We start from the raw sequence: 23,310 nt of genomic DNA, 5'->3' as shown, positions 1-23,310 counted from the left end.
TCACTGAAACGCATCGCGTCGTAAATGTGAAGCGGCGACCGGTACCATTCACTCAATAATAAAACATCTCTCGGGACCCATTGCAACAAATAGTAGTTACGATCAATTGTGCCCCCGCGTGGCAGCTGCAGGACTTTCGCTACAGCTTGTGTTCCGCCTGCGCGCCTCTCGGTATTTTTTTTTTCCCCTTTTCTTTTTTAACGCCATGTTCAAATGGATTAAATTCCACAACAGACGCCTCACTGAGCGCACCGGGGCGCCACTGCAAGTGCGAAAAGGGCGCGCGAAACGTGTTTACTAAACCTCAGACGACGTTATTTTAAACTGCCGCTTTGCCTCAATCACTAGATATTTCATTCACAACGTGCAAGTCCGTCAGCTTTCATTAGCGTTTCAGGAACAGACTGCCGTCTCCCTCGACGTAGTATTAAGCGGGGTCAGGTCAAAGCTGGTGGCTGCATTTGTTTTCACACGTGACGAGCTGTGCAGGTGACCGATAAAAACAAATACGTTTTTATTTTGCTGCTGCAGTCACGTTTTCCTTTCGAATATATTTTTTCTCGTTGTTGAAAGGAGAAACCATTGGTTGTATAGTCAAAGGGATTTCTGGCATTTCCAGATGAATCCAGCCAAGTGAACTCAAGTGAAAAGTCCCGCTGCTACAATATCACGCACAAGTGTTTTACCTACGTCACCATTTGATAACAAAATATCCTGCAGATTCTTTAAGAAAATGTGTTAACGTAGGTTTGCATTAATTTCCCATTTGCTGTTATCCAGTATGAACGACATAAGCCACTCGAGGAAGATTTCGGTTAATGTGCTGAAATGCGAATATTTTTAACACTTTCTTTGCGGCTATTGCCGTAGCAATGGAAGTACTATGGAAATGAGTACATGTAGGCCGTTTCCTGACACACTGAACAGGAGCGTTACAATACTATGTCTCCCATGATAGCCAACAACAGCTCGTGCATAACACAAGAAGAGCTACTTATCATTTTGCCCTTCCTCAGCAGGAGTCAAAAACATTACGAAAGTGGTAAACAAAATTGTATATCATATCATCAAGAAGTTACAGTATGCACATTTACTGAAACCGTGTTCAAAGAGGCTGTGAGGAAAGATAAAACGTATTTAGTCATTAAATGCAGCACTGTCACGGAAAGCTACAACCATTCCTACTTTGCAACACTAAGCCCATTAAACGGACAGTTGGAGAATGTGACCATTAAAATCTAAAACCAATGTTGTGACGCAATTCACGAAGCTATGTTGACGTTCATTTCAATTATTTTAATATTGATGACAAAAAGAAAGAACCACTGATGCTGCCGCGCGGGGTAGCCGCGCGGTCTAGGGCATCTTACACGGTCCGTGAGGCTACCCCTGTCGTAGGTTCGAGTCCTTCTTCGGGCGTGTGTGTGTGTATGGGTGTGTGTGTGTGTGTGGTTTTTTTTTTTTTTTTGTCCTTAGCATAAGTTAGATTGAGTAGTGAGTAGGCTTAGGGACCGATGACCTCAGCAGTTTGGTCCCGTAAGACCTTACCGCAAATTTCCAATGTCCACAAATGTTGTGGCACCGCACAGTTAACTTCACCAAATGCCAAATAAAATTTCCGTATTTTGGCAATAACTAGGCAGTGTAGGGAGAGCTAAGTAGTCTAATCCGAAACAAGTTTAGCTCTCTCTAGATTTGTATCGGCTCAACTTGCAGTCATCGTTTTATTTATTTCGTACAACCCTGTATCAAATCAGTTACGTAAAACTACAAACGCAAAACACTGTAATCAACATTGGGCCATCATTCAAACAAACTGCATCTATGTTGTAATGCAACTGGATTGAAACTGTGTGAGCACACCGATTCTATTAGCACATACAGGGTGTTTGACTATTCTAAGGACAAACGAAAGTGGTGAGTAGAGAACAAAGCAATAAGCTAAAAGCTCGAATAAACAAAGGTCTGGAAACCAATGGTTTCCCCAGTGCGATGTATTACGAGTGATATACATGAAACGTATTGCCAGTTGCAAATGTGGACAATCATCAACTCTAAAATGGAATGACGACAATGGAAACTGTCTCGAACACGTATTTTCCGCTTATCGCGAACGGTCGCCTTAGGACTAGGCTATCCGAGCACTCTCCACAGCCACAAACAAACTTCCATATGCCGTCAACCATGTGTCTACAGCCTGCACTCGTACATTCATTACGTATATTCCGGCACAGGGGAGACATCTTAAATGAAAGCCGCTTGCATGGTGTCGGCGAATAAATACGATATTGCAATGCCTCTGTTGTTCAGAATTATGATTCAATACTCCTTCGGAGGGGCATGCATGTCCAAAGGAACAGGCACTGCGTTATGAAATACATGAAGTGTATTCGAATTTGCGAATATGGACAACCATGGGCTGTATAATGGAATGATAACAAAATTTATGCCAGATCGGGACTCGAACCCTGCCGCAGTTCCTTTTCCTTTGGGCATGCATTCATGTCTGAAAGAACATTTGAGAGCTACTACGGACGAGATATACCCATTTGCGAACTTCGCTGGATCGAGAAAACCATTTGCGACGTGCTACGGCTTTTTCCTGTATGCGCGAGACCGGGAGAAACGCACTGGTTCACAAGAATTTTAGTTCAAAGTCAGTCATCTAGTAAAACTAAATGGCTCGAGCCCCCACGTGCTTCTGCATGAAAAAAACAAAAAAAAAGAACAATTATCACCCAAGGACCTACACAGCATGCATCCGCTTGGGGTTCCCTAAAATGTGGTTGGACTTATTAACTAAATTGGCTACGTTAGGTGCGAGGGGTGCCAACCACATCCGCTGCACTATCCCCAGCAATTTTAAATCAATGTCAAGTTTATAAGAACACATGTTAGCAGGCAGGAATAATTTTTAGTGAACACAACACCGTTTTAACTAACTGGAGTTTATTTTGACTTGTTCAGGAGAGATTTGACCGAAATACTGTTAAGTGATATAGATTAGACCTCAGATATTTACCGAGTTAGTTCAACAGCGTCACTCAAATACTAATCACAATCATTTAGCAATTATTCACTTAATGTTTCTTTTTAAATAGCTGAAACCCCAAGATGAACAGAGTTCCGAGTGGAGAATACTTCTCGAAAAAACAATAATAAACCAAACACAATCCGAATGCCAACTGCAAGCTGAAACCGCTATGTCCCCCAGCGGTTGTTCAGAGTTAATGTTCGACACGACATCGCGGTACGAAAATATTCTTATAGAACTTTTCATTATTTGAAATACTTCCAGTGCATAAATAACTGATATTATTATTGTATTACCTATTTCCTTATGTCTATTTTTCCGTACTGCCGCTATCTTTATAGTTCCTATTTTTTATTTATCAAAATTCTGCGTTTTTAATCACGAAAACAGCATTCCGGCTCCTCATTTGATAAAATATATAAAAAACGTTATATAGATATATTGATACTACTCATTCAGACCTTTCATTTGACACTTCGTTCGTAAAATTTTGTCAATGCGTCTCCAAGATGTCCAATTCTTTACAATCTGACTTAGTAAAATATTCAATTTATTATAATTCAAAAACTACCAGGGCGACTGGGGGCGCTATTATATGAACACAACCGACCATTTTTCTGCTTTAAAATGAGCCTACAAGCTCCTTTGTGCCACATTGGGATCGGTTTTTATTTATTTCTACATCATACATTCACTTTAGCTCTATGCTAAAAGCGGCCCAGAGAAAGCCCGCCATGAGTCAGCGTGCCGACCGTTGAGTTTCCCCGTTACGTGGCTAGACGCCAAACTGAGCGTATTCATTTTAAATTACCGCCATCTGTCGGCCAGTGCCGAAACTAGGACGATTCTGCTGCTGTCACGACTGCCGACACACCCATCTTAGGAGAAAACACGCCAGATTCTCGACTGCCACTTTGCCGCGATTTTTACTACAGAAACTGCAGTCTTCACATCCGCCGCCCCCCCTCCCCCCCCCCCAAAGCCTGTCACCTCACACTTTGCATTACAATTCTGAGCAACACAGGCACTGCAGTATACGAGGTGCATTCAAGTTCTAAGGCCTCCGATTTTTTTTCTAATTAACTACTCACCCGAAATCGATGAAACTGGCGTTACTTCTCGACGTAATCGCCCTGCAGACGTACACATTTTTCACAACGCTGACGCCATGATTCCATGGCAGCGGCGAAGGCTTCTTTAGGAGTCTGTTTTGACCACTGGAAAATCGCTGAGGCAATAGCAGCACGGCTGGTGAATGTGCGGCAACGGAGAGTGTCTTTGATTGTTGGAAAAAGCCAAAAGTCACTAGGAGCCAGGTCAGGTGAGTAGGGAGCATGAGGAATCACTGCAAAGTTGTTATCACGAAGAAACTGTTGCGTAACGTTAGCTCGATGTGCGGGTGCGTTGTCTTGGTGAAACAGCACACGCGCAGCCCTTCCCGGACGTTTTTGTTGCAGTGTAGGAAGGAATTTGTTCTTCAAAACATTTTAGTAGGATGCACCTGTTACCGTAGTGCCCTTTGGAGCGCAATGGGTAAGGATTACGCCCTCGCTGTCCCAGAACATGGACACCATCATTTTTTCAGCACTGGCGGTTACCCAAAATTTTTTTGGTGGCGGTGAATCTGTGTGCTTCCATTGAGCTGACTGGCGCTTTGTTTCTGGATTGAAAAATGGCATCCATGTCTCATCCATTGTCACAACCGACGAAAAGGAAGTCCCAGTCATGCTGTCGTTGCGCGTCAACATTGCTTGGCAACATGCCACACGGGCAGCCAAGTGGTCGTCCGTCAGCATTCGTGGCACCCACCTGGATGACACTTTTCGCATTTTCAGGTCGTCATGCAGGATTGTGTGCACAGAACCCACAGAAATGCCAACTCTGGAGGCGATCTGTTCAACAGTCATTCGGCGATCCCCCAAAACAATTCTCTCCACTTTCTCGATCATTTCGTCAGACCGGCTTGTGCGAGCCCGAGGTTGTTTCGGTTTGTTGTCACACGATGTTCTGCCTTCATTAAACTGTCGCACCCACGAACGCACTTTCGACACATCCATAACTCCATCACCACTTGTCCCCTTCAACTGTCGATGAATTTCAATTGGTTTCACACCACGCAAATTCAGAAAACGAATGATTTCACGCTGTTCAAGTAAGGAAAACGTCGCCATTTTAAGTATTTAAAACAGTTCTCATTCTCGCCGCTGGCGGTAAAATTCCATCTGCCGTACGGTGCTGCCATCTCTGGGACGTATTGACAATGAACGCGGCCTCATTTTAAAACAATGCGCATGTTTCTATCTCTTTCCAGTCCGGAGAAAAAAATTCGGAGGCCTTAGAACTTGAATGCACCTCGTAGTGTATATTACGACTGCTGAGTGCTTGAACGCCCTATAATATAATCAGATGTGCACTCGGGACAACACGTTACAGTAAGTTCTCCACATTGCCGCCTTTCATGTGGAGGAAGGCTTCAGTATGGTTTCTCATCGGTGTCCCTGTACATCTAAATATCCAGGCGGTTTCAGAATGCACTAATAACGATCTACAATAGGTTCCTCGAGTTTATCGACTCCATCTAACGGGCTGTAATACACCAAGCCTTTTAAATAACCCCACAAAAAATATCGAACTTATTCAAGTAGCAGAACCTGGGAGGCCATGGTACTGGCGAACCATGACCTATACACTTGTTGTCGAAACGCTATTTATCGGTACTCATATGCAACCGGAATGATGATAAAATCAAACGATAGCAGCTTGCCATTTCGTAATTCACGCCTCACTTGTGGTGTTTCGAAATAAATGTAGCCTTGGATATTAACAGTGTTGTAACATTGCCACGACTGCATTGTGCATACGTCGTTTCAGGGAAACCACTGGTTTCCGGACCTATGTTTATAAGCATTACTTGCTTTTTTCATTATCCTCTACTCGCCTCTACAGTAGTCGAACACCCTGTACTCGTATTTTCTTCCTATGTGTGGCTCTTGTGTCCGCAGTAGCTTCAAATTATCAAAAGGTTTTAAACGTGTCTTTGCAAACTACTATTAAAAACTGCATATTTCTTTTATCATTCGACTTTCGTTTCTTTCAGCTACAACATGGGCAGTGACAGTAGCACTTTTGATTTCCCCTTACATCCTGAAGTGTCCACTGTTGGCACATTTTCTAGATACTCCTGCATTCAGCATCGGTATTTTTGGGCTAATTTCACCTTCGCTTGCAGCACTAAACACATTTCTTGATCCAAAACACGGCAAAAGTTTGGCTCGGTGGATTTTCCGACGACGGCGTTCCCGACCCTTCTGCAGGTGCAGCAGGCACCCGTGGCTCTTCTGACCAACGTTTTGTACCATGGCGTTTCCGACCAGAGCTTCCGCCACTGTTGCAGCTTCCTTCGACGGTCAACAAACCCACGGCTAAAACATTTATGGTCGAAAACACCATGACGTTACTGATTGCAAAGTTATGGTCGGAAAGTCCACGGTACCAAAGTTTTGTTCGCTAGTGTTTATTTATGTGATCCTGTAATCAAATGATGATTATGTGAGTTCGTGCCTTTTCATAGGGTTCCGTAAGTCGAATGGTAAAAACGGAACCCTTCTACATTCGCTTTGTTGTCCGTCTGTCGGTCTGTCAGTCAGTTAGTCCGACGGTTCAGAAACCTTTTTCTCAGGATCGGGTAGACGTATAAAATTGAAATTTATATCAAATACTAAGGTCTTCCTCGGCGGTGTAAAAAATTTACAGTTGTATGTCAATGAAATTAAAAGATACGGCGATTTTCGTCACATATTTTCTTACTCACAAACCCTCTCATCAAAATCTATAGGGTACTTCCCGTTGACCTACAATCACGAAATTTCGCAAGAAGCTAGGTTCCGAAGTACAAGTACAGGAAAAGATTCTAAAATCGTTAATTTGTAATAACATCAAAAGAAAAAAACATTTTTTGAATTTGCTATCCCTCTGTCTGTCCGTTGTTAAGACCCCTTTTTCTCAGGAGCAGGAAGACGTATGAAATTGAAATTTACGTTACATGTTAAGGTTTACTTTCCCTTTGCGACTTAAAACATTTAACCTTCTAAGCCAATGCAGTCATAATATACGACTAATTATGCATTTTGATATTCGAAAACTCACTCATCAAAACCCATAGGGTACTCCGCATTAACCTAGAATCACGAAATTTTGCAGGAAACAAGGTTCCACGGCAGAAGCAAGGGAAAAATTATAAAACTGTTTATCTGTAATTATATCACGCGAAACAAATATTTTTTGTCATGTGAGGCGACTGGTTGTCTGTCTGTCTGATAAGACCCTTCTCTCAGGAACAAGTAGACGTATCAAGCTGAAATTTATATTGCACACTTTGGCTATGGTCCTTGGCGGTGGAAAACATTTAAGTTTCTACATCGACGCAATCAAAAGATATTGCCATTTATGTCACATATTTTGATACCTTGCCAGTATCGCATAGATAACAGGCAAAGAACGTTGAAATTCTAGATTCCAGAGATGGATGAACTATCTATCCACAAAGTTAAGTTTGTATGGAACCCTCGGTGCGTGAGTGCTATTCTTACTTATCCGGATTTTTTTTTTCTCTCTCTGTATAGTTGTGTGGAAAGGCAGCAGTTTCGCACATGAAACAATATATTATTCGACTGAGTTAATCTTGGGAAAGCTTAGAAAATTACAAGAACAGTTTTTCATGGTGGTAACCTAGAAGAGACTGTGAATACCAGTAACAATACTTTACAAGATACATCCGTGTATGGAATGGAGGAACACTTAATACACAGTATACCGCAACGTGAGCTCTGTTGCAGTGATTTGCATAGTTTAGACATAATGTAATGCTGTACTCACCTATACTTGGGAAACGGATGAGAATACAGTAACGGCTCTTCTCTCGCACGTGCAATAGCAAACAATAATTATTAGTCGTGGCAGCGTCAGTCACCTACATTAGAAAAAACACGCATTAGCATGAGGAATACGGTTTCTCAAAGCAGCAACAAAAATGGTGATATATGTTAAGAAGGCTGCGTTGCCTCGAAAGAGTGTTTTTACCACGTACATCTGGAATTTTGCTAGTTATCTTCAGTTCATAGTTTTTATTCTCTAACATGTGCATAGGATAGTCTCCGATTCACACTGTTTAATTGCAGAGCTACTTCACTTAAAGAACCTACACGTATTTGCGCTTCAAACGACCTCGTACATGTTGTTATTGAGTGTGTCTATTTTTACTTCTCAAGTTTTACTGTTGAGTTTGTCACTTTGGAATATATTGACTAATATTAAGCTGATGTATTCTTCTAAAATGCGCGCCATTGCTTTACCAATGCATATAAAACGTTTTCCTACAAGCTTTTGTACACACAAAAGAGGTAATCACTTTTCTATGATGTTGTTCCTCCATCTCAGTGCCATTTTTATGAAAATCAATATACTTCCCGACAAACTGGGAGTCTGCCTCTAGTACCCCTAATTGGTATCTTCTCTTAAGAGGCATCTTTCAGATCTGTGAAATTAAAATGGCTTCTTTTGTGATTATTCCGTGTGGTTTGCATCACTTGAAACTGAAACTTTCGTGCAATACAAGCAACTTTTAATGAGAGAAGTAGTCATCACACCGTCCTGTCAATCTGATAGTGGAATTTCCTTCGTTATAACCATGTGCAATCTCTTATCAACGTTATGAGTAACCAACTTAGAACACGCTAAAACCCTATCAAGAACCCATTTTATAAACAATTACGTAATCTACATGTATGAGCTGCAACCGAAGGAGAGAGTTCATATTACTCTGTACAGCTGGAATCTGTAAGGGTTCACTACATCACTTACTGGATATAGTATTTAATTAAAAGAATACAGGCTTAAATTATAATTAAACACCATCCTAATTTATAAGGCTGCTCATACATAGTTTGGGAGCCTTCTCACCGCTACCTTGGTTTCATGTATTACGTTTCTGACAACATCACTGAATTTCTTAATCGTTACTTTTAAAAAACATTGAGAAGGTGTCGCTTGTTTATAAAATAAAATAATAAATGTCGTGTGACTAGGGCCTCCCGTCGGGTAGACCGTTCGCCGGGTGCAGGTCTTCCGATTTGACGCCACTGCGGCGACTTGCGCGTCGAAGGGGATGAAATGATGATGATTAGGAGAACACAACACCCAGTCCCTGAGCGGAGAAAATCTCCGACCCAGCCGGGAATCGAACCCGGCTCCTTAGGATTGACATTCTGTCGCGCTGACCACTCAGCTACCGGAGGCGGACTGTATAAAATTATATTGTTCATCAATGACCCCTTAACTAGGTCCAGTACTCTAGTAATCAATTTTACAACACGGAAACGTGTTCAAACAATACTTTCTCAGAACACAGTAACTATGAAACACATGCCACTAAACAAAAGCAACAGAGGCTCTTGCATTATGCTTCGCTCTGAAGGTTTCTCTGCTTGATATGCGTTGTTACTACTAACGGACAATTAATCATCACGATATCCAATTTTTATTACGAGTGCATCCGATCATTAAGAAAATTGTCTCTGTAAAGGAAAAACGATCACTCTGTTTCACATGCATTCCATGCTAGCAGTTCAGTGAACACCTCAGTCGGTACGCAGCACTTGTGTTCCTATGTGGTACACTATATTGTAGCGTAATGCTGTACTGACGCCAGAATTCAACGCCGGCCGGTGTGGCCGTGCGGTTAAAGGCGCTACAGTCTGGAACCACGTGACCGCTACGGTCGCAGGTTCGAATCCTGCCTCGGGCATGGATGTGTGTGATGTCCTTAGGTTAGTTAGGTTTAATTAGTTCTAAGTTCTAGGCGACTGATGACCTCAGAAGTTAAGTCGCATAGTGCTCAGAGCCATTTGAACCAACCAGAATTCATCCTGTATCCTTTACTCACAAACTCGGTATGTGTGTGGCTGATTCCTGAAGTTCCTAGCGGATAGCACCACGAAAGTGTTGAAATTATGTGCACTATTCCGAAAATATGCCATATATCAGATGCGAAGTGTTTCCTGCAACAGTGTTAAATTTTAGCACATAAATTTAGTAGTGTTTTCGTATCCCCCACCACTCCCCAAATGTTTCGCGTGGAAGCAATTTGTTACCATTTATCATGGATAAACTGAAATTTAGAACTTATGTTTAACCTCTGTGTAAAATGTTCCGATTCGCAGGGACTCCCTTTTCGATGTGTTACTCCGTATTCTTGAGAAAAAAGTACCTATAATTTCCATTTTAACTTTCACAAAAAAAATTGTCAACGGCATATGAGTTGTAAAATTTTTTTTAAATGAAGTTAAATAAATTTCTCAAAACAGTACTCTCACTTTCTGAGGCACAGTTGTTAATTCTATGAAGAAATTAAAAGGTAATCGGACTACCTGGAGTCCATATTAATTTCAGTTCTGTATACTCCGGTCACCAGATTTCTTAGTTAGAACCTCGAAAATTTCTTACCCTAGCGGAATGCGTCGTATATACTAAACATATCCACATATTTAAATTTTTGAAATGACAACTGTTTTATTGTCTATGTGTAGTTGCTTTTTATTGGAATGGGATATATGCCATGACAGAAAATGTTTTCGATAGAAGCATTTTATTGTTTTTTTTTTTATTTTCTGCTATAATAACGTAGCTGTTATACGCCATGGGTGCGTCAGCAAAACAGTAGTGTGTGGAAGGTAGAGAGAGGGGGGCGGGCGTTGCAGCTACACTAGAAGCAAATTTATCTTCGCAAAACCGAGCTTGCATTCTGACCCGCCACGCTCACAGGCGTATCAATTAAGTATCAGTTTGAAGTAAGGCGGAAGGCAGACCTTCCAATGGACACTGACCAGAAGCAAGTGTACCGAAAACCATTCACAGCGCAAACTATATCGCCATTCACTGCGAAACCAATATGGGTTATACACCCCCCCCCCCCCCCTCTTCACCGCCCCGCTTTCTCCACTCATCATCGAGCTCCTGTGTATTTTCTTATCGGGTACAGTACTTCTGATTTTTCATACTGGCATTTTTAAAACCCATACAGCGTTACACAATCACACAGCCAGACAACAACCGTGAACTACCTAGTCGGCTATCAATGTAACTAAATACAAGTACACACCATTGGTGGGTGTGCAAGTCATTACGAGTTACAGCTCTCTGTGACAGATCGAACGGCGGCCAGATTGCATTAGTGTTATCCGTGTTTAGTTTTGTTGTTAAACCAGGTAGGGTATATATGGGGTCTGAGGATCACTGAGAAAGACATGGAGATGCCATGTACTCGTGTGAGACACCATATCGACAACTGTCAGGGTTTGAAAAGGACCTGTTGTGGGTCTGCTGGTCCACTCGTGCAATACCCAATTTTTTGGGGCATTCGGATGTGACAGTGTTCCGATGTTGGACAACATGGCAATGTGAGAGCAGGAATACTCATCGTCAACGTTCCGGTCGACTACGTCTGACTACAACGAGGCAGGATCGCCGTATTGTGCGTCAACAATATCCTAATCTCTTCAAAAATGAGCCTGTTGCTCGGCCACCATTGACCAGACGTTTTCAATTGGTGAGAGATCTGGAGAATGGGCTGGCCACGGCAGCAGTAGAACATTTTATGTGTGCAGAAAGGCCGGTACAGGACCTGCAACATGTGGTCGTCTATTATCCAGCTGAAATGTAGGGTTTCGCAGGGATCGAATGAAGGGTAGAGCCACGGGTCGTAACACATCTGAAATGTAACGTTCACTGTTCAAAGTGCCGTCAATGCGAACAAGAGGTGACCGAGACGAGTAACCAATGGCACCCCGTACCATCACGCCGGGTGATACGCCAGTATAGCGATGACGAATACACACTTCCAATGTGCGTTCACAACGATGTCGCCAAACACGGATGCGACCATCATGATTCTGTAGCAGAACCTGGATTCATCGGAAAAAATGACGTTTTGCCATTCGTGCACCCAGGTTCGTCGTTCAGTGCACCATCGCAGGCGCTCCTGTCTGTGATGCAGCGTCAAGGGTAATCGCAGCCATGGTCTCCGAGCTGATAGTCCATACTGCTGCAAATGTCGTCGAACTGTTCGTGCAGATGGTTTTTGTCTTGCAAACGTTCCCATCTGTTGACTCAGGGATCGAGACGTGGCTGCACGATCCGTTACAGCCATGCGGACAAGATGCCTGTCATCTCGACTGCTAGTGATACGAGGCCGTTGGGATCCAGCACGGCGTTCCGTAATACCATCCTGAACCCACCGATTCCATATTCTGCTAACAGTCATTCGATCTCGACCAACGCGAGCAGCAATGTCACGATGCGATAAACCGCTATCGCGATAGGCTACAGTCCGACATTTATCAAAGTCGGAAACGTGATGGTACGCATTTCTCCTCCTAACACGAGGCATCACAACAACGTTTCACCTGATAACGCCGGTCAACTGCTGTTTGTGTATGGGAAATCGGTTGGAAACTTTCCCCATGTCAGCACGTTGTAGGTGTCGCCACCGGTGCCAACCTTGTGTGAATGCTTTGAAAAGCTAATCATTTGCATATCACAGCATCTTCTTCCTGTCAGTTAAATTTCGCGTCTGTAGCACGTCATATTTGTGGTGTAGCAATTTTAATGGCCAGTAGTGTACATCAACGGGGACAGTTGAAAATGTGTGTCCCGACCGGGACTCGAACCCGGGACCTGCTGCTTACATGGCAGACGCTCCATCCATCTGAGCCACCGAGGGCACAGAGGATAGTGCGACTGCAGGGATCCCTTGCACACTCTCCGTGAGACCCACATTCCCAACTTAATGTCCACACACTACATTCGTAGTGCCCCTGCCCATTACACTCATTACTCGCGGCAGACAATCTCACCGAGTCCCGTAAGAGTTCGGGCAATGCGTGTGCATCCAGCACAGAAGAAGGTCAATGGCTGGTTAGCCTTAACTATATGAAGATGGTATTTGTTCTTTCGGACATGTCCGAAAGAACAGATATCATCTTCATATTCATAGAAACTTCCATATGTCATCAACCATGCGTTCCGGTCCAGCACAAATTTTCATTGTCGTCATTCGATTCTACAGCTGATGGTTGCCCTTATTCCCAATTGTGAATACATTTAATGTACTTACAACATTTGTAGGCCAACTTGTTTAAGGAGAGGGTACTACGGTCTCATCAGACCCTTTTTAACCAAATCATTGCACGAATCCAGGCCAGACAGGGTGCAACGTCACACTCATAAATGTGGTTATACAGACAAGTTTTTTTTCTCGCCGGCCGGTGTGGTCGAGCGGTTCTAGGCGCTTCAGTCTGGAACCGCGCGACCACTACGGTCGCAGGTTCTAATCCTGCCTCGGGCATGGATGTGTGTGATGTCCTTAGGTGAGTTAGGTTTAAGTAGTTCTAAGTTCAAGGGGACTGATGACCTCTGATGTTAAGTCCCATAGTGTTCAGAGCCATTTTGTAAATTTGCTTCGATTTTGTAATCACTGAAGTAACCCCAAATACCCTCTCAACCCGTGAAGTTTCATTTCGTTTCCTTCTCCCCTTCTGGACATTTCATTTTGACAGACGGTGTAGATAAAAAAAAAAAAGGAACGCTGAATGAGTGGAAACGAACAGGTCCCAAAAACGACAGCGCAAGGGTGAACTACACTACTGGCCATTAAAATTGCTACACCACGAAGATGATGTGCTACAGATGCGAAATTTAACCGACAGGAAGAAGATGATGTGATACGCAAATGATTAACTTTTCAGAGCATTGACACAAGGTTGGCACCGGTGGCGACACATACAACGTGCTGACATGAGGAAAGTTTCCAACCGATTTCTCATACACAAACAGCAGTTGACCGGCGTTGCCTGGTGGAACGTTGTTGTGATGCCTCGTGTTAGGAGGAGAAATGCGTACCATTACGTATCCGACTTTGATAAAGGTCGGATTGTAACCTATCGCCATTGTGGTTTATCGTATCGCGACATTGCTGCTCGCGTTGGTCGAGAACCAATAACTGTTAGCAGGTTATGGAATTGGCCTGTTCAGGAAGGTAATACGGAACGCCGTGCTGGATCCCAACGGCCTCGTATCACTAGCAGTCGAGATGACAGGCATCTTATCCGCATGGGTGTAACGGATCGTGCAGCCTCGTCTCGATCCCTGAGTCAACAGATGGGGACGTTTGAAAGACAACAACCACCTGCAGGTACAGTTCGACGACGTTTGCAGCAGCATGGACTATCAGCTCTGAGACCATGGTTGCGGTTACCCTTGACGCTGCATCACAGACAGGAGCGCCTGTGGTGGTGTACTCAATGATGAACCTGGGTGCACGAATGGCAAAACGTCATTTTTTCCGATGAATCCAGGTTCTATTTACAGTATCATGATGGTCGCATCCGTGTTTGGCGACATCGCGGTGAACGCACATTGGAAGCGTGTATTCGTCATCGCCATACTGGCGTATCACCCGGGATGATGGTATGGGGTGCCATTGATTACACGTCTCGGTCACCTCTTGTTCGCATTGACGGCACTTTCAACAGTGGACGTTACATTTCAGATGTGTTACGACCCGTGGCTCTACCCTTCACTCGATCCCTTCGAATCCCTACATTTCAGCAGGATTTTGCACGACCGCGTGTTGCAGGTCCTGTACGGGCCTTTCTGGATACAGAAAATGTTCGACGTTTGGTCAATGGTGGCCGAGCAACTGGCTCGTCACAATACGCCAGTCACTACTCTTGATGAACTGTGGTATCGTGTTGAAGCTGCATGGGCAGCTGTACCTGTACACGCCATCCAAGCTCTGTTTGACTCAATGCCGAGGCGTATCAAGGCCGTTATTACGGCCAGAGGTGGTTGTTCTGGGTACTGATTTCTCAGGATCTATGCACCCGAATTGCGTGAAAATATGATCACATGTCAGTTCTAGTATAATATATTTGTCCAATGAATACCCGTTTATCATCTGCATTTCTTCTTGGTGTATTAATTTTAATGTCCAGTAGTGTAGTTGATAAAGGTGGAAGAGTTCGCCCATCTCCAGTAGACAGTGGAGATGCCAGGGGCCGAGTGCAGCACGGCAGTCTGCAGCCGCGTGCTGCGCTGCGCTGCGCTGCGCTCTGCTGTGGTTGAGTTGGCGGACACGCGCAGCCAAACTGGCTCCAGCACACAGCGCACGGCCCCCTTGGCGCACATTTCGGCGGAGCGGCCGCAATGCGACGCGCCGGCCGGGGGCAGCAGTGGGGGCGGGCCGCGATGGGGCACGTGTGTGCCGGCCACTCCACACTACACGTACCGGTAGCCGCAATCACACTACTACCGGATGACTTCAAGGCACTTAGGACTAGTTCTCGCAATGTTGTGTTTTCACCAGTACTGAACATCAACACACCGCATGGCATTAAAGCATTTCAGCGCAAGCGTTCACAGTACGTAGGAGTCACGCCACCCACATTCTATATACAGCCTCTTCAAGCCCTCACCTAGCACATTACGCTACATCCAAGGTTCCATGGTGGTTTTTCCCCCCTAGCGCAAGTAACGAACAGAACTCGCTGTGCTTGATTTTGGCACATACAGGGTCGTTATAATTAAACATTCGCTACTCGAGAGGGACACTATGACAAACGAGTGCTCGTAGGAGAATGTAACTTTGTGGAAACATTTGTAAGGACATGCAAAAGACAAATATGAATAAATCACTGAAAGAAGCACATTTTAATTTCCATGACAGCGTAACATTTTTTAATTGCGTACTATGTTTACGTTCCAGGTTACAAAAGTTGCTCAATGTAACGACCATCTGCATGCATGACAGCTGGGAGCCGCACTAGAAATACTATTTCACAACTGTTCGGAGCACTTTTCGAACAGTAGCCGTACCAGGTCTGGTTGACAGAGGAGATAGAGAAGATCCTAAGAAGAGCGGCGCGTTTCGTCACAGGGTTATTTCGTGAGCGTGACAACGTTACGGAGATGTTTAGCAAACTCAAGTGTCAGACTGTACAAGAGAGGCGCTCTGCAACGCGGTGTAGCTTGCTGTCCAGGTTTCGAGAGGGTGCGTTTCTGGACGAGGTATCGAATATATTGCTTCCCCCTACTTATACCTCCCGAGGAGATCACGAATGTAAAATTAGAGAGATTCGAGCGCGCACGGAGGTTTTCCGGCAGTCGTTCTTCCTGTGAACCATACGCGACTGTAACAGGAAAGGGAGGTAATGACAGCGGCACGTAAAGTACCCTCCGCCACACACTGTTGGGTGGCTTGCCGAGTATAAATGTAGATGCAGAAATTAGAGTTTCCAGCTGTAGTGACACTGCTTGTATATGGCACACTGCGTCCACCATGTTCAATTTTGGCAACAGTAACTTCTTCAACAATCTGTGGTGCAATTGGCAGTCGGCCTCTCCCATGAGCAATTCCCACTTTGTCCAGATCAATGTTGACTATAAAGCAGACTGAAGCTTGTGTTTCAACCCTACATCGCCGTACCAGTACCGGCACGTAACGGCAAGTCATGACTCTAAATTTACAAACAATAAAAATCCTACAGTGCGCAATGTAAACATCATTCCTATAATGTTTTTCTTCTACACTAAATGGTTCAAATGGCTCTGAGCACTGGGACTTAACTTCTGTGGTCATCAGTCCCCTAGAACTTAGAACTACTTAAACGTAACTAACCTAAGGACATCACACACATCCATTCCCGAGGCAGGATTCGAACCTGCGACCGCAGCGGTCGCGCGGGCCCAGACTGAAGCGCCTAGAACCGCTCGGCCACTCAGGCCGGCTACTACACTAACAAAAGTAGCGAAAGTTTAATTACAACCATCCGGTACTTAATACCATGTGCTTTGAGGACGTTACATTTTTTAGTTTCTCCATGCTCCCAGTAGATGGCAGCATGCAATTAAAAAAACGTTATGGCAGTGTCAACATATCTTCGAGAAATGAAGATAATCTCTGCTAATTTTTAGTAAATTTGGACTAGAATGGGCCTAGAACGTGGTGTAGTTAATATACCCTACACTATGCAATAAGCGACTTTTTATTTCATCACAATACAGTGAGGTCTTTCTTGGATGTAGCTCTGGGACTACATTCGCCAACGACCTACGAGTACACATTCAAATTTCCAATGACACTGTTTCCAAACCTTCGAGGTGTTTAATACTGACTGTCCAGAGTGTTCCAACAAGGAAGTCTACGACAAATGACATAAAATTTCAGGCATAGTCCGTAAAAAACTCTACAACTGTACGATCACCTCAAGCGAATTGACGGAACCAAGATGAGCAATATGTTTTTCCACTTTTTATTCAAATCCAAAAACCAGAATGCCCTGGTTTAGAAATACTACAGAAGACCTGAAACTCCTACAAAGCAAACCTGAAGAAGCCTGTAACAAAGATCTCTTCCGCAATAAGGAACGGGCTACACCGAGACGAACAATCTAACAGAACACGCAGGTGCCTCTTGGATGAAGGAGCCTAAGCAAGCCCACTCACAAAGAATGAAGGAAATCTAGGCTTCAAAGAAAGGAGAGGTCACTGCCAAGTGTAACAAGACTTAGCACGGCCATGGTGGCGTCAGAGAAATAAATAAAGTAAATGAATAGTATTAATTTTGAACGTATTCTAAAATTTTGGGAACTACTCTAGGTTTTTTAAATTTAGATTTTAATCTGATTTGTTCTACGACAGTGCACTCATAATAAAACCTTCCATCCATAAAACATAAAGTCACGACTGAGGAGGATAACCAAAGATTAGCTAACGCGTTTCTCATTTGGAAAAATCCATTGAATGTTGGCTGTTCTTGTGTAGGAAGGAGAAACTTTCTGTCGACAGTGACAGAACAGTTTCCAATCGAGACTGTGGTTTCTCGTTCCGCGACATTTCTGCTCCCATTTGTCGACATCCACCGAGCGTCTGCCGAATACGGGATCGACGGGTACACGGCCATGCTCAACGCTGTACAGGGTCTCAACGGCGTCACGCGACTAGTGCTCGAGGGGTCATAAATATTGTTAAATTGTTCGTTTTGCCGTACGAGACCCCACAGCCATGTCACATACCTAATGAAGTGACAAAGACACACTTCCACGTTAGTTTCACTTTAAGTAGAATGCATTGAAATTCCGATTCTGGGGCACGAGAAGACGCGGCGACACCGGATCGAATCCACCCGGCGAATTAACAACGAGAGTCGGCGTGCCGGCCAGCCTGCATGTGGTTTATAGGAAGTTTCCCACGTCCTTCTAGGTGAATACCAGGCTGGTGTGTGTTATGTAGCTGTGGGAACTTTTGAGCATAGCATCGTTGTGCTGATCTTCCAATGCATTCAATGAACGCATACGCTAGTTGCTAATCGGTTATTTCTTAACCGGACAACCTATCCACACTGCTGTGTATCACTGTCACCGTACAATTAACTAACACTGGTGGGAAAACAAATCCGAGATAATAACGGCTTTACTGAATGCAAGCTTAACGGCAGAAATTAAATTGGGCTTTACTGTTATCAACGGCAAGAACTATGACCGTACGGAAAATGTTTATTTAGAAATAAGACTCACAGTTCATATCGCCAACATCTGTTCTGCTGTACAGATATTTTTCAGTACAATACAGATACAAAGATAAATGGGGGTAAAAACCAAACAAAACGTAACTCCTCTCTAAGGAGCTGCGGAAGACCACTGTTCCCTTATATCAAAGCAATCAGAATGCATCCCTGAACAACCTCAGAAAATTTGTCGATGGAGTTCGGGTTCACCCCGCAGGCCGACAGGAGCTTCAGTTCAGAGTATTTAACACCATGTAATTTACCAGTGGTGAAGCCACATGCACGACTCAGATTTATTCGAAGAATCGTAAGAAAGCGCAATTCACACATGAAAGAAGCCACATAGAGAATACTCGTTCCAGCAATTATTGAGTACTGTTCGTCAGTCTAGGACCGTTATCAAGTTAGTTTAACCTAAGAGGTAAAACCCCCCATGAACCACGGACCTTGCCGTTGGTGGGGAGGCTTGCGTGCCTCAACGATACAGATACCCGTACCGTAGGTGCAACCACAACGGAGGGGTATCTGTTGACAGACCAGACAAACATGTGGTTCCTGAAGAGGGGCAGCAGCCTTTTCAGTAGTTGCAGGGGCAACAGTCTGGATGATTGACTGATCTGGCCTTGTAACACTAACCAAAACGGCCTTGCTGTTGTGGTACTGCGAACGGCTGAAAGCAAGGGGAAACTACAGTCGCAATTTTTCCCGAGGGCATGCAGCTTTACTGTATGGTTAAATGATGATGGCGTCCTCTTTGGTAAAAAATTCCGGAGGTAAAATAGTCCCCCATTCGGATCCCCGGGTGGGGACTACTCAAGAGGACGTCGTTATCAGGAAAAAGAAAACTGGCGTTCTCACCGAGCGAGGTGGCGCAGTGGTTAGCACACTGGACTCGCATTCGGGACGACGACGGTTCAATCCCGCGTCCGGCCATCCTGATTTAGGTTTTCCGTGATTTCCCTAAATCGCTAAAGGCAAATTCAGGGATGGTTCCTCTGAAAGGGCACGGCCGACTTCCTTCCCTGTCCTTCCCTAATCCGATGAGACCGATGACCTCGCTATTTGGTCTCTTCCCCCAAAAACCAACCAAAACTGGCGTTCTACGGATCGGAGCGTGGAATGTCAGATCCCTTAACCGGGCAGGTAGATTAGAAAATTTAAAAAGGGAAATGGATAGGTTAAAGTTAGATATAGTGGGAATTAGTGAAGTTCGGTGGCAGGAGGAACAAGACCTCTGGTCAGGTGAATACAGGGTTATAAATACAAAATCAAATAGGGGTAATGCAGAAGTAGGTTTAATAATGAATAAAAAAAATAGGAGTGCGGGTAAGCTACTACAAACAGCATAGTGAACGTATTATAGTGGCCAAGATAGACACGAAGCTCACGCCTACTACAGTAGTACAAGCTCATATGCCAACTATGCAGATGACGAAGAAATTGATGACATGTATGATGAGATAAAAGAAATTATTCAGGTAGTGAAGGGAGACGAAAATTTAATAGTCATGGGTGACTGGAATTCGACAGTAGGAAAAAGGAGAGAGGGAAACATAGTAGGTGAATACGGATTGGGGCTAACAAATGAAAGAGGAAGCCGTCTGGTAGAATTTTGCACAGAGCATAACTTAATCATAGCTAACACTTGGTTCAAGAATCATAAAAGAAGGTTGTATACATGGAAGAATCCTGGAGATACTAAAAGGTATCAGATAGATTATATAATGGTAAGACAGAGATTTAGGAACCAGGTTTTAAATTGTAGGACATTTCCGGGGGCAGATGTGGACTCTGACCACAATCTATTGGTTATGAACTGTAGATTAAAACTGAAGAAATTGCAAAAAGGTGGGAATTTCAGGAGATGGAACCTGGATAAATTGACTAAACCAGAGGTTGTACAGAGTTTCAGGGACAGTATAAGGGAACAATTGACAGGAATGGGGGAAAGAAATACAGTAGAAGACGAATGGGTAGCTCTGAGGGATGAAGTAGTGAAGGTAGCAGAGGATCAAGTAGGTAAAAAGACGAGGGCTAGTAGAAATCCTTGGGTAACAGAAGAAACATTGAATTTAATTGATAAAAGGAGAAAATATATAAATGCAGTAAATGAAGCAGGCAAAAAGGAATACAAACGTCTCAAAAATGAGATCGACAGGAAGTGCAAAATGGCTAAGCAGAGGTGGCTAGAGGACACATATAAGGATGTAGAGGCTTATCTCACTAGGGGTAAGATAGATACAGCCTACAGGAAAATTAAAGAGACCTTTGGAGAAAAGAGAGCCACCTGTACGAATATCAAGAGCTCAGATGGAAACCCAGTTCTAAGCAAAGAAAGGAAAGCAGAAAGGTGGAAGGAGTATATAGAGGGTCTATACAAGGGCGATGTTCTTGAGGACAATATTATGGAAATGGAAGAGGATGTAGATGAAGATGAAATGAGAGATACGATACTGCGTGAAGAGTTTGACAGAGCACTGAAAGACCTAAGTCGAAACAAGGCCCCGGGAGTAGACAACATTTCATTAGAGCTACTGACGGCCTTGGGAGAGCCACTCCTGACAAAACTCTACCATCTAGTGAGCAAGATGTACGAGACAGGCGAAATACCCTCAGACTTCAAGCAGAATATAATAATTCCAATCCCAAAGAAAGCAGGTGTTGACAAATTACCGAACTATCAGTTTAATAAGTCACAGCTGCAAAATACTAACGCGAATTCTTTACAGACGAATGGAAAAACTGGTAGAAGCGGACCTCGGGGAAGATCAGTTTGGATTCCGTAGAAAAGTTGGAACACGTGAGGCAATACTAACCTTACGACTTATCTTAGAAGAAAGATTAAGGAAAGGCAAACCTACGTTTCTAGCATTTGCAGACTTAAAGAAAGCTTTTGACAATGTTGACTGGAATACTCTCTTTCAAATTCTACAGGTTTCAGTGGTAAAATACAGGGAGCGAAAGGCTATTTACAATTTGTACAGAAACCAGATGGCAGTTATAAGAGTCGAGGGGCATGAAAGGAAAGCAGTGGTTGGGAAGGGAGTGAGACAGGGTTGTAGCCTGTCCCCGATGTTATTCAATCTGTATATTGAGCAAGCAGTGAAGGAAACAAAAGAAAAATTCGGAGTATGAATTAAAATCCATGGAGAAGAAATAAAAACTTTGAGGTTCGCAGATGACATTGTAATTTTGTCATAGACAGCAAAGGACTTGGAAGAGCAGTTGAACGGAATGGATGGTGTCTTGAAGGGAGGATATAAGATGAACATCACCAAAAGCAAAACGAGGATTATGGAATGTAGTCAAATTAAGTCGGGTGATGCTGAGGGAATTAGATTAGGAAATGAGACACTTAAAGTAGTAAATGAGTTTTGCTGTTTGGGAAGCAAAATAACTGATGATTGTCGAAGTAGAGAGGATATCAAATGTAGACTGGCAATGGCAAGGAAAGCGTTTCTGAAGAAGAGAAATTTGTTAACACCGAGCATAGATTTAAGTGTCAGGAAGTCGTTTCTGAAGGTATTTGTATGGAGTGTAGCCATGTATGGAAGTGAAACGTGGACAATAAATAGTTTGGGCAAGAAGGGAATAGAAGCTTTCGAAATGTGGTGCTACAGAAGCATGTTGAAGATTAGGTGGGTAGATCACGTAACTAATGAGGAGATATTGAATAGGATTGGGGAGGAGAGAAGTTTGTGGCACATCTTGACTAGAAGAAGGGATCGGTTGGTACGAGGGTTCACCAATTTAGTATTGGAGGACAGCGTGGAGGGTAAAAATCGTAGAGGGAGACCAAGAGATGAATACACTAAGCAGATTCAGAAGGATGTAGGTTGCAGTAGGTACTGGGAGATGAAGGAGCTTGCATAGGTTAGATTAGCATGGAGAGCTGCATCAAACCAGTCTCAGGACTGAAGACCACAACAACAACAACAACAACAACAACAAGAGGTAAAAGACATTCAAAGAAGCACTTTGGTTTCAGTCAGCGCGAGAGTATCGCAGAAATGCTCAAAGAACGTTAGACGAAAGAAGTTATTCATTACTCGCAAAATTTCAAGAACCCTAGTTTCAAAGTGCATCAAGATACATTAATTCCTCCAACATAAACCTCGAGTAACGACCACGACGCCAAAATTAAAAGATTTCTGCTCATACAGCAGGGTACCATTATTTTTTATTCTGGACCATTTGCGAATGGAAAAGGTAAGGCCCAAAACCGTGACCGGGTCATTAGCCTGGCTGCAGGTCGAGTGCCGCGACACTAGGGGGGCAAGGGTGGCGGGCCCATCGCTTTGGCCGACTTCTACCCCCGGGAAAAATCCCCGGTACTCATTTGATGACAGTATGAACGGACTGCCTGGGACTGAACCCATGACCTCACTCCTGCCTGCGATAGAACGCAGGACCTCCAGGGCCGGAGTATAGCGCTTTACCAGATAGACCACCACGGCCACGAATGGAAAAGGAAGAGGTAAAAATGATATATCTGCATCTACATACACATACTCCGGAAGCCACCATACATTGCAAGGTTGATGTTACCCATTGCTGCGTTTAGTTATTCCCTTTCCCGTTCCACTCGCAGATGTAGATAGTAGAAAACAAATGTCAATATGCTTCCACACGAGCACCGATTTCTCTCATCTTGTCCCCG

General features: G+C 43.8%; 1 protein-coding gene across 2 annotated transcripts in view; it reads right to left on the bottom strand.

Annotated features, from left to right (window-relative positions):
- LOC126455702 (probable inactive tRNA-specific adenosine deaminase-like protein 3) overlaps nt 1-23,310 on the bottom strand; it is a 531,452-nt gene that overhangs the window by 362,860 nt on the left and 145,282 nt on the right. For both annotated transcript variants that reach the window (XM_050091470.1, XM_050091471.1), the window contains exon 2: nt 7,910-8,003. The gene's annotated coding sequence lies outside the window, so the exon portion shown is untranslated. The remainder of the gene's footprint in view (nt 1-7,909; nt 8,004-23,310) is intronic.

The sequence above is a fragment of the Schistocerca serialis genome, chromosome 2, assembly GCF_023864345.2.
Source record: "Schistocerca serialis cubense isolate TAMUIC-IGC-003099 chromosome 2, iqSchSeri2.2, whole genome shotgun sequence".
Taxonomy (NCBI): domain Eukaryota; kingdom Metazoa; phylum Arthropoda; class Insecta; order Orthoptera; family Acrididae; genus Schistocerca; species Schistocerca serialis.
The sequence above is the reverse complement of the archived record's forward strand: the minus strand, read 5'-3'. Positions and strand labels throughout refer to the sequence as shown.